Genomic DNA, 13,705 nt, shown 5'->3' on the forward strand with positions numbered 1-13,705 from the left:
CAGCTTTCCCCTACTTGACCGTAAAATCATTCAATTAAAGAGATGGTAGAACTATCTTATGTTACACTAATTTTAACTGAAGACGCAATAGGTTCAGCAGGGAGTTCCACTTGCGTGAAACATCCTTACCTTCAGTTACTGGAACCTTTCTTATATCTCATCCAGTGAACTGTAACTGTTCTTAATTATGTCATCTAATAAAATGTAACCTTTGTTAATTACACATCAAATCAAATGTAACCTTTGTTAAATATATCATCTAATAAAATGTAACCTTTTTCAGTTGCATTAACCAATAATCTGTAGCCTTACATAAAAATAATCACTTACCTTTATCGTCCTCCCTAACGTCTTTGTGCAGCATTAAATCAAAGAAACAATTTTATTTCAGAGATGACTGAAGTTCAAAGTTTAAGGCAGAAATCACATTATATATACGTGCAATATCAAGACAAACTTAGATACATTGTTTTGTTTCAATATAATGTAACATCTTTCAGTATGTTTCCATAATGCAGCGTGTTTTTGGAAGCTATGAATGAACATCTATCACAAGTTCTCTCGGAAAAGGTATTGGGTATAGAAACGTTTTTACCAATAGTTTTCAAGGGTAGCTTTCTATTGAAATTGGTTATTTTTACCTGTTACTGTACATAAAACAATATTATACATACAGCTTTATTTATTTTACTCGTTCTAAACTGTAAAAATCCACTAATTAAACACAACTTTATAAAAATAGCATTAAAGATTAATTAAGATGACAAAAATTATTTACGATAAACTATTAGTGTGTCTAAATAAGGTATACATGAAATTAACGTAACCGTAAATATATGGAAAAACGATCAAACTATAACAGTTGGGAGCGAACGAAATCTTTAAAAAATTAAAACACAGAAAAAAATATTAATGTAATAATTACGAGAATTATAAATATAAACTTTTTGAAATACAATATCCTATTAATTGTTGAAGTAAAAATGAGTAAAATTTGCAAGTAAATCTATACTACTTTCAATAACAAAGGAAAACATTGACTGCTCAGAAATGAAGAATATAACAGAGGAACCAGCAAGCCACATGACAAAAGTAAGTGTTACGACAACTATAGGAATGAACGTACCATATCATATAGATAAAAGGAACGACAACTGAAAGCGAGAACAATAATATGGGTAGAAGTTACCCAGAGTTAACTGAATAATATGACAGGAGTATGAACAGTACAACTGAAACTATCCAGCAATACCAGATAAGTAAGGTAGCGTCCACTTGGAACCATCATGTAATATGACGGTGGTAATACGGTGGAATGGTAAACTCGCCTGCAAACTAGCCAATCATGCATAATTATGAGATAACAGCCTTAATAAAAATCAAATAAAGAAAAATGTTAAAAATTATATTTGTGTATCCGAAAAAGTTTGTGTGTGTGTTTTCTTATAGAAAAGCCACATCGGGCTATCTACTAAGCCCACCGAAAGGAATCGAACCCCTGATTTTAGCGTTGTAAACCTGCATACTTACCTCTCTACTAGCGGGGAGCAAAAGTTTGTATTTACATGACCTTAAGTGATTTTTATGTACATTTCATACGACTTTAAAACAAGATAGTGTATTTTGTAGTTGGCACGAAAATGTCCGAAATTGAACTTCCGAAAGATGTATTTGTCTTAAAGAAGTGACATAAGTGATGTTTTCTAAATGTTTGATTTATTTATGTTGGAGCTGATTATCGTGATCAAGTCAGCATATAATAATATAACACTTTCAGTGATGTCGAGAAACCCACTTGTTGAGAAATTTATATGCAAAAACGGCTCGTTTGGGTTGAGAAAATATTTTACATAGAAGAGCGAACAACGTTTCGACCTTCTTCGGTCATCGTCAGGTTCACAAAGAAAGAGGTAACTGACCGGAAGCTGACCACATGTTTGAAAGGGGTTGTGTAACTGAGTGTCGGAATCATGTAAGACAGGATAAACAGAATATGTCAGAATGTTTGTGGTCAGCTTCCGGTCAGTTACCTCTTTCTTTGTGAACCTGACGATGACCGAAGAAGATCGAAACGTTGTTCGCTCTTCTATGTAAAATATTTTCTCAACCCAAACGAGCCGTTTTTGCATATAAATATAACACTTTATTCTTTTTACAAGAATCAACTCACGAAAACGAATATAATTAATATAACTAATTAATACAATATTCGTCTTTGGGTGGGTTGATTTATTGTATCACTGCTTGATTTAAAAAAAAAAAAGTAAAATAAAAAACAAAATTTAACAGGCCAGACTCGAGGTGGCGCTGTTGGATAGAAGTTTCTTAACGATCTCAGTTTCGCTCGGGATTTTTCTTTCATTGAAGCTTCAACCGCCATTTCCAAACACTGCGCGACGTTATTTGATGAAGAACAAAAAAAAAAGTAAATCCTTGTACAAGCAAAATTTCATTTTTTTTCTAATGTCATAATTCATTCATAATATTCGTACTATTATTGATATGTGTTTTATTAACCGAACTGCTTCAGTTCATAAATTTTCGCGGCATACAATATCATCCCGAATAGAAAAAAAAAAGTCAAAGAAGAAAAATAAATTATTCCTATCGTGTATTTACAGTTTATTTTAATAATATTGTTTTCAAACAATTAATGCCCTCAACAATGTCTAACGTAAACAAAACCTTTACGGCAAACCAAAATATGTTTGAATACTTCCCTGTTGTGGCCCAGATTAAGGTTAGTGGATTTTAAAGCTCACCAAACAACTTAATGCTTCAGAAGAAATTTACTTTTTGACTCGAGTATCTTTCTAAGTCTCACCTGTAATGAATCAGCTGCAGGACAGATTTTGATTTACGATTCATCCTTTAAACTCATGTGCCTTGTTCATGTTGTTTATTACTTTATGTGATTGCATTTCAGCGTTTTTTAGACCTATCTGCATTTCAAACGTAAACGCCCAGGCTGAACAGACGCCGAAAGCTCGAGTGAAATTGTTGGTATTACGGTGACGTATCCTTATTGTCTCTGACATGGTTTTAATCATTACAACTGTCCTGTCAGAATCTACGGTCATGACACAAACTCTGCTGAAAACAATTAGTTTGTGCGATATGATGTTAACTATCACCAGTGTGTTTGTCATGATTTAACGCTTTACTACTGTCCTGTACGTATCTGCGAGAATGACACAAACACTGTTAAAAATAGTTAAAAGGTCGCTACAAATTAAGTTAACTCTCACTACTGTCATTGCTGTAATTTAGCGCGTTACAATCATTTTGTCAGGGTCTTCAGTGATGACACAAACACTGCAACAAACAACTAGGTCGTGAAATATGAGGTTATCTGCGTGTGTAACCGCGATTTAAACCATATGCCCTATCAGTATCTGCAGCGATGACACAAACTCGGCTGAAAATAGCTAGTTCATGTCGCCAGTACTTCATTCCACCTGTACATAACGTTAGCATGCACGAGATGTCGACGAGCTGGCCTTTGAACTTCCCAGAGAACTAAGGAAAATCTGATAAGGAGATGACATATAATGCCGGTGGTCGCCTGGAACTGTTTGACTCTGTTCGTTCCCACAAACTCTGACCGTGCTTTCGAGATTAGTTAAGAAACAAAAAGGAAAATCGTGCTTAGACTGTACCATGAGAAGGGAAGGGGTCAAAACTAACATGAAAGAACTATCTGAGAAAAATAATACTCTCGCCATCGTTATAAAACCTGACACACTATTAAGATTATGAGGATCTTACTATAAGCCTTCGAGGGGGGGGGGGTAAAGGAAATCTGGCCTACGCGTCTGAATTCTGATCACTGCCCATTGCAAGGTTGTCTTTTCACACCGTCACTAGCGTCTCATAATTATACAGGGTGTTCGGAAAGTCACTGTGCACTTATATATTTATTATATATTTAACAGACATAGAATATAGAATACAGGAGGTAAATGTGAATGACAGTTATAAACAATGTTGAAAGTGACCCCCGTTGGCATCAATACAGGCTTGGATCCTTCTTATATTGTTTCTAAACACTGCTATCAGTTGCTGGCTTGAAATAGACTGAATAAAATATGATTACAAAACTGCACAGTGACTTTCCGAATACCCTGTATATGGCTCGTATTTAATAAGAGAACCTTAATCGGAACTTCTGCTTTTTTTAATTTTGCGTAAAGCTATACCAGGGCTATCTGCGTTAGCCGTTCCTAAATTAGTAGTATAACGATAGAGGGAAGGCAGCTAGTCATCACCACCCACCGCTAACTCTTGGGCTACTCTTTTACCAACAAACAGTGGGACTGACCGTAAATTATAACGCCCACACGGCTGACAGGTCGAGCATGTTTGGTGTGACGGAGATTCGAACCCGTGACCCTCAGATTACGAGTGAAACGCCCTATCCGAATGTCCAAGTAAAATGTTGTATGGAATGTTAAAACCCTAAACTGGATCATACAAATGTCCAAATTTAACATCATATTTAATGATAGAAACCTTAAATAGAATCATCCAAGTAACCAAATAAAATACCCTCTTTAATGTTGGAAGTTTAAATTAGATCTACTGAAATGTTATTTCACCAGAGGTGAAATTGAGTGTGTGTGTGTGTGTGTGTGTGTCTGCGTTTTCTTATAGCAAAGCCACATTGGACTATCTGCTGAGTCTACCGAACTCCTGATTTTATCGTTGTAAATCCGAAAACTTACTGCTGTACCAGCGGGGGACAGGAGAAATTGAATAAAGCCTCTATGACGTAAAAGCCTAATGCAGTCTTTGATTGTCCGTACCATTTGCTGTTGGTTGTAGTTTCGTCTATTAAAGGCTCATCAGCGCATCTTCGGTCAGCAAACCAAAGAAATACCATTAGGTCTCTTTATAATTGTGAAGTGTACATAATATCTGTATATAATTGATTTAGGTATTAATACGTGAATAACGTTATGTCATAACGCTATTAAGATGCCTGAAATAATTTAGGTTAGTATATATGGTGAAGTAAAACGAACTCGAAGCCTCATAGAGTTCGGATTTATGTAAATATTCGAATATAACCAATCCTTATGCATAATTATAACATAGTCAACAACGTGCACAAATATTCGATTAATTAAAGCCGTAGTGTAAAATCATTAATTACGAAAGTTGTTTAGAAGCAACTGATTATTGAGTGACGATGACATAGCAGCTAGTATTATCGATTAACAATATCCATTACTAAGTGTGGTTTCTTATCGCTCGAAATTGACCGCAGTTACAATGTTTCAATTAGAGGACATGTATTTGTGATCTGGTAAAAGCTGGAATAGGGATCACGTAACCTTATATCTGCTTATTTTTTGCTTAATAATTACGCTATTAAGAAGATAAGTACTGACATTTCAGTTATATAAATTCAGACGTAATGACTAATATTCAAAATGATCACCACCAGAATGAAGTTTCTAATGGCTCATTTATTACATGTAAAATTGAGTATATATTAATTCCATAATCTTTTCGGCATAAAATCCACATTGAAATCTGGAATAGTTTCGAAATATCGAATTACTATAGCAGTTTGTCCAGATTTCTTCTAATGTAACAAGATCCAGATCCGATCAGTTCGATAAACTAACTTTTCAAGACTGGCTTGTAATTTAACAAAACCCCAAGTGAATGTGTAGCTGTCCTTCCAGACTAACATTAGGTTTGATTAAATTATAGACAGTTTAAGAACAGCCTTGTTTTATGGTCGAATACAGTCTAACCAAGTAATATGAATCTTTTTTGTTCCGAAGTCCTGACACGAATACTATAGAAGAATGAGGTACACCTACCGGGACAAAGTGTGGTACAGTCAGTCTTCTGGACGCTTTCGCCAGCACATTGTTCTCCGTCATTCAGTGGAGCAGGGTTGGTACACAGTCGCTTTCGGGTTTGTGTTCCTCGGCCACATCGGTTACTACACTCGCTCCAAGGTGACCAGCTTGACCAACCGCCATTCACTAAAATTAGACGATGGTCTTAAGCAAGCAAGTAGAAATTATACTTAATTCTAAGAGATTACGAGTGAAAGCAAAGAAAACTGTGCAGTAGTATATGATCTAAACTACGTCTGCCATATACAATGCCGATGAGACCTTTCGTACAGAGTTCATCAGACAGATTAACCACCAGACACCAAATAAATATGCTTAAACTCACAGACGCCGAAAAAATTGTAAAAGTGTGTGTTATGGGGGTGTGCGACCATTTGGGATATCTGACAATGACGTGGTTTAATATTGCAAAATTTAACATATTTAACATAAGTGTACATTTTGTAAACCAAAACCGGGGACACATTTTTAAAAACTTTATAATTTATACCTTTAGATGCTACAATTCCAGATACAGACAGTATCGAAGAAATTTGCTGTATTAGTACCAGTTGAATTGTGGGACGAGTGTACGTGTTTTAGTTTTATGTTATAGTTTCGTATCATACAGATGATGAGGAATTTTCAGTACTTTGTTGTTTTGGTTTTTTTGCCTTCATTGGAAATTGTTGCAGAAACTCTTATTTGAACTTTGGTCAGTGTTCATGTCTCCTTCTTTTAAAAGATGGTGGGTGGTGTCTCCTTGGTTCTCTTCCCCACCGTCTCAGAAACCTATGCTTAAATTACAAAAGACTAAAATGAATTATCTAATAAAAGCTGAGGAATTAAACAGCTACTTATAAGCACGAGTTTGTTTGTTTTCAGAATTTCGCACAAAGCCAGCCGTCCCTAATTTTGAACTTTTTGGATACTGAAAAGACATGCATTCGTCATCACCCACTATCACCTCTTCTCAGAACGATTAATGGGAATTAATCGTCTCCCCTTATAACGCACCCCCGCCCCTAAGTGTGGTTTACTATCTAAACATATTGCAGTAACGGGACGCGAACATTGACCAAAAGATCGTAAGTCTAGCATGCTAATATCTGGGTCACACTGGGCAAATAGCAGCGGTCTCAAACTAAAGACAGTTAATATTACACAGAAACAAATATTCTAAATTTTACAGAAAAACGACCATGATGGACAATGTAATGTGATCAGAAAGACATCTGATACAGGGTTTGCGAAGACATTATGGATATAAAGGGACTGTATATATATCTACGGGAAGCTTTCATTCATTTTCGGGAGGGAGTTTAAGCAGATCAAGGGGAGGTCTGGAAGGTCTGTGATTGCCATGTTTTTCTTGTTATCTATTGTTGTTGGTTTTGTTTTTAATACTCACAAAGAACGTGAAATAACAGTATTTTATGTTTAATGAAAGTTTTCTTAAACTTTATGGCACTTCGAGAGATATTTAGATTGTCTTACACAACTCATAGTTTACTTTATAAATGTTCTACACATTCTCTAATAACTAAAACTAGTAACTTAATTTTTTTAATTAAAACGCTAACTTCTTAAAATTTTATGAAAAACAAACACTTTCGTAACATACCATATATCGATTTTTGCAAGACTACTAAGGACTTCTAAAAAAATCTCTTCTAATCGAAATCCTAATACTTCATTAACTGCATTTAATTAACATTTAGGAATGAACTACTAGCAGATTTATTGGTGTTAATATTACACAGAAACAAATATTCTAAATTTTTATCCTGAAGTAAATACTATTTAAAAGAAAAAACGACCATGCGATTAGTGCGTTCGACTCGCAATGTAAAGATTACGAATTCGAATTCCTCCCCAAATACGCTCTCTGTAGGAGCCGTGGGAGCGTTATGATGTTATAGTGAATTCCACTATTTGTTGGTAAAAGAGTAATCCAACAGTTGCTGGTGGGGGATGATGTGTAGCTGCTTTTTCTTTAGTGTTTCACTACTAAATTAGGGTCAGCTAGCATAGATGAACTTCATGTAGCTTTGCGTGGAATTCATAGCATATCAAACAAGAAAATTAACATTTATAGAACGACACGAAGGATCAGTTATTAAAGCAAGACCTATACAACATATTAAACATAACTGCACAAGCCTTATATAACCTACCTGAAATATATTAGCTGCTGAAAATGTTTACAATATCTGGGCTTGGATTATATACTTGCATATAGAGAAGTTTCGACTATGTACCCGTTTTCCCAGATAACATCTTTTGATTGATTTAAATCAAACTCGACATGCACCTTTAGGGCTACTCAGGGAGTGCTATAAAGCGGTAGGTGTTCATACTGTCCCCATGTCGTTGCCCCCGGTGACCTATCTGTTTGTGTGTCCGATGATTACAACGTTTGCCCAATCTCTGAATGCACTCTTGCGGTCTATGGTTTTTGGCCAATCTGAGAAAACCTTGGCATGTATCCTCCGGGAATTTGAGTGATAGAGTTTGGAACTGACCCATGTATTACCGCTAGGAGCTCCTATGTATTACCCTCTCCCTAACAAATTTCGAAGGTAATTTTAGGCCACCCCGAGATGATGACATGGGGTAAAAGCGTTCGGATCTGAACCCCATGCCACGCCTTCTGGGGCCCAATTTTTTTTCTCGAACTATTCTATTGATCTCTACCAAACTTAGAGCAGCTCTTTACTGAAAACGTATGTATGACGACCGGAATTAAAATGTGGCTTGCATTCGTCCTTTCCGTTCTTTGAACCGTTACGTCATCTAATTATATATATTATCTTTCAGGAAAGTTCAGGCTCAGATTCATTCGCGTATTATTTCACGTTTTTCACTTATTAGTATTTATTCGGGTGTTTCTAATCAATTTACTATCATTCAAAGTTGTATATGTTCTACTATCAAATTTCAGTGAGATGACTTTGTCAGTTCTTACATTTTCATACATGTTCCACAGTTAATTTAAATTTGTGTTTAATGTAAATAAATATTAAAGGTTTAATGTAATGTTTCTTTATTATATCGTTTCAGTTAAAAAATAAAAATAACAGATTGGTTTTTAATTACGAACTTGAAATTCAGTAATCGTTTCTAGTAGTTTTTAATGATGATAAGAAGACTCATAAAATAAACGTTAGTTGTATAATGGATGTTGCAGCTGTATTAGCAAAAACTCGTATTAATGAAGGACTAAGCTCCATTACAGACATCCAATATTTAATTTATTTTTGAAAACTGTTTTAATTTCAAGCATCAATAATATGTTTGCATTATAAATTAATATAAAAAATCGATTTACCTTCTTGTCAGATTTAAAATGTTTATGTGATTTTGTGTCTTCCACCTTCTTTAAACATACGTAAATAAAATCTCTGTGATAAGTGCTAGTGTTAGTGAATAGAAAACTTTAGGTGTAATATATAGGATAGGAGTAATATAATATTGCATAATTAAAAATTACAATGGTAATTAACTATCATTGCAAGACACGAATTAATTAAAATATGCCAATTTTTCATTGTGAAATTAAAAGGCAAGTGACGAATTTCAATGGATAAGTAACAGTTAAGTGGATGGTAACATTGTATAGTATGTTATAGATAACTGACAATGATTATGATTCACTATAAGAGCTAGCTGTACCAGTCGATGCTAATTTTAAACTGATAGACTAATAAAGAAGGCAGCTAGTTAGTCAACAGGATCCACCAACAACTTTAGGCTAGTCTAATCTAATAATGTGGTTTAACGCACCAAAAACATCAAAGTATATAGCAAATTTTGCGTTAAGGGGACGCGAGCCACGAATTCATAGGTTCACGGTCCGCCACGCTACTCACCAGGCCACGTCCGACAAGGATCACTTTTAAATCTCTAATATGCGTTTTGAGTTGCTTATGAGTCACTAAGCATTGATCACGCTCATAAATACTAGGAATATAAAAAGTAAAACTACAAAAAAGTGACTCCTATATCTATGTTTAGTCAACGAATGTTGGTTTTTTCCAAACCTTCAAAGTATGCTACATTATAGAGATTGTATGAAATAATTCAGTCGAAGCTTTAATTGCAAAAATACACCAAGATATTATTCAAAACTGAAAAGAGAAGAAAAACATCCCATTACGGTATCAAACTCTTTCATACTAAAAGTTGTCATTTACAAGTAAAACCTTATATCTTTTGCAAAACATATAACAGAGAAGAAAAGTGAATAACTTAACATTAAGACCCCTTCTTTGCTCAATGTAAAAATATATCTATCTCCTAGTGAAACCAATTCTGACAGTTGAGACACTGATGGTGATAAACAAGAATAACAAGCCTTCGAAACTTGTTTTGAATGTTAGTAGATCATAAAGAGACAGTTCCAATGAAAATGATGGTATTGAGAGAAAATAATGTAAGAAATAACAGTTATTATTTAATAAATATGACTATGCTCTTGCCCGAGATGGTTTCACATATATCTACAAACCATAGTTGATTATATTGAATCAGAAACAATACTTGAAATTAATAACCTAGAATCTGGGGGATATACATATAACTTAAAGTAACGCATTTTAATCATCAGCTTATTGTCTACAAAACCACTACAACAGCCAAGCAAAAATGCAACAGGTAAATATGAATATGCTGATGTGGAAACTAATAAAGATAGTGTTAGGAAATACAGTATATAATAATTCGACTACTTTCGAAAATTTGATTAGTGCAAGATAATGAGAGTTATGTATTTTGGAGTTACGATGTCCTTAAGATGCAACTTGAAGCCCAAAAACTCAGGCGTAGGATTAAACAAGCCTCCAAACAGTCTCTAAAGTGTAACTTTAGACCCAATAACCCAGGTGTAGGATGAAATACGACATCATTGTCTAACGAAAATATATTCGGCTTTTCAACTGAACCCCCCTTCACCAACGTCACAACGATGAGTCTACGGATTTATAAGGTTAAAAATCGAAGCTTTAATACTCATGGTAGGCATAAATATGCCTCTGTGTAGCTGTGTGTTTAACTGCAAACAAAACAAAGATTGTGAGTTGACATAAAATATATAGATGACCATACCAAAGGACAAAGCGTTGGCATACTTACAAAGCTTTAACCTATACCAGTCCGACAAACATGGATAGGATCTGATTTGACTCTTTGTCTGCTTATATCTAACGAGTTGAAAGCGATTTCTCCATGAACAGTCTGGTTTCATCAGGGTCAAAACTGTTGTGTCCGGTGAAGACCATTATTAAGACATTAAGTGCTCATCCTAGACAATTACATCTTTGCCCTCGGATTGTGCAACAGACGACTGATAAACATATTTGTAAAACGGATTCAACGTCAAGGTTTCCATCAATATATCTACGCTGGCAGAAGAACACATTCTTTAATTTCATTAGAAGAGACATCACCTGTCCTATCCGATATCAAGGTAAAAAGAAAAGCTTGGCAAGCATATTAACTACTTATAACATGTCTATAAGCAAACACAAGCACTACATAAATATAATTGTTTTCCCACTGCTTATGAAATTCCCGCTAGTGTTTGACTTCTCGCTGATAAATAGAGCTGTTGAGAAAATTAATGCGGCAAACTATTTGCTATGAGAAATATATTTTGATTGTTCGTTTTTTAATCTAGTGCAAAGCTACACGAGGGCTATCTGAGCTAGCCGTCCCTAATTTAGTAATGTAACACTAGAGGGAAGACAGCTGGTCATGAACACTCACCGCGAACAATAAGATAGAGCGTCACATTATAACGCCCCCACAGCTGAAAGGGCGTGGATGTTTGGTGTGACGGAGTTTCTAACCCACAACCCTCTGATTACTGGGCCAAGAGAAATGGATTATTAATCTAAGTGTTAAAAGCGTTTATAAGTAGTATTATTCGACAATTAAATGCGTATGAATAATAAAAGTATTGACTACAGCGTCTGTGGTCAGACTGTGAGGAAAGCGCACCACGTCCTACGTTCTGTGATTAAATGTAATTTAAGCAAACCACAAACATACATGTAAAGAATAAGAAATCTCTGATTGCACCTTCAATAATTTTAATTTACGCTGGCAAATATATCAGAGTGATGTGTATGCTATATCTTTATATGCCAATAAATAAGCAATTAATTGTTTTAATAAACCCTTCTAGACTTATATATAATATAAGTATAAAGTCCGATCTTACAAAATTGTAGTCCATAAGTATGTCGACACATGAAATGTTTTTTCTCGATATTCCTTTTCCTATTTTCTACTTTAGTGGAACTTTTCTACTGATTTCTAACATATACTATTTGTTATGTTCGTTAACAAAGCCGGTTACTAATTAGTATGTGTATATATATGTATGTGTGTTCTTATAACAAAGCCATATCGGGCTATCTGTTGAGTCAAGCGAAGGGAATCAAACCCCTCAGTTTAGCATTGTAAATCCCTAAACTTACCGCTGTACCAGCGGGGGGGCAATCTAATTAATACTCACTTAAATTTCACGCACAGGTTTTCTTCAATATATAGTACAGAGGCTTACGGTTAACTTTTAAATTAAAAGATTCGAAATAAATCATTCAAGCAACTCTTCCAAAAACAACCAAACTTAAATAATTCAAATAAATTAATTTTAACAGCTATTAAATGTTTTAGTAAATTGCTATATAATTTTTAATATCAAATGGGATAAAATTCTAACTTTTCTAAGTTAAAAAATACATAATTATTTATCAGGACTACCCAGCAATAACATAATCTCAAAAGTCTCAAATCCTCACAACGCCCAATGCGTTAATCTAAACAATAAATCCAGTCTGGGTAACAATGTTTCTAGTTTGTCGTTCTAAACTCAAACTAAGGAGCAGCTATATTCCTAAACTGTGGCTCCAAACACATTTGTACAGAGCAAAGGCTGTGATCCTCAATTCTACCCAACTCTAAAACTAAATAGGCAGTGCTCTAATGACAATGAGATAAAGTAAGGGGCTCCAAACACTCACCAGTTGTACCTAACGTAAAAGTGATAAGGTAAAAACTAACAGCTCAGACAAACCAGTAGTTTTAGTTCCTTTCCAATGTCGTCTCCAACTCTAAAACTGTACAAGTTGAGCCCTAACAACACACTCACCATAATGTTGATTAACAAAGACATTATTTTTACCTTTAGTCTCCTCTCCCTCTACATTTACTTACTGCGCATGTCTAAAGAGGAAAAAGAGGGAGAAAGCCCAACATTTTCAATTGCCTTATTTTCAATCCCTTCTCTACAGGCGGTCGCTTTGAATTACTCAAGGCAACCTACTATATCACCCTTAAATGAACCTAGTTAAATCACTAAACTTTTTCTTGGTTCTTTATGACTTTCACTAAAAAGACGTTTGTTTCAGTGCCGCTGTTTGAAGTCTAGCAAATAACACTTGCCTCCTCTGTCCTTAAGTCAAGATAACTTGATTTATTTGGTTCTATAGTTGTGCGTTTTGTGTTCTTAGCTAATGATTTTTATTTTTACCAAGTTCTCAATTCTCTCTATTTTAAACCAAATTCTGGTCGTGCGAAGCAAACACGTGATAAGCATCGTCACAATGTATTATTTTCTTCGTTTACTTTGAGTTACAGGGCTAAGCTATCTGTAAACTGTTTTATTTTTCTTCAGATATGCTGGATTCCTTCTACAAGATTAACGTGATGAAGTGACGTCGTAAAGTGTCCAGTAATAAAGTTTCGATCTCTCAACTCATTCTACTGCACGTGACCCAAGTAATCAAACTTGAAATAAAATAATTTACTCAAACATCAGCTTTCGTTCCATCCCATCCTTCTTA

General features: G+C 34.8%; 1 pseudogene across 1 annotated transcript in view; it reads right to left on the reverse strand.

Moving 5' to 3' along the window:
* Positions 1 to 13,705, reverse strand: part of LOC143228377 (netrin receptor UNC5C-like) — a 116,903-nt pseudogene that overhangs the window by 62,889 nt on the left and 40,309 nt on the right. Inside the window, exon 5 of the transcript XR_013015323.1 lies at positions 5,835 to 6,002. The product of XR_013015323.1 is annotated as a netrin receptor UNC5C-like (transcript). The remainder of the gene's footprint in view (positions 1 to 5,834; positions 6,003 to 13,705) is intronic.

Source organism: Tachypleus tridentatus, chromosome 10 (genome assembly GCF_004210375.1).
Source record: "Tachypleus tridentatus isolate NWPU-2018 chromosome 10, ASM421037v1, whole genome shotgun sequence".
Classification (NCBI taxonomy): domain Eukaryota; kingdom Metazoa; phylum Arthropoda; class Merostomata; order Xiphosura; family Limulidae; genus Tachypleus; species Tachypleus tridentatus.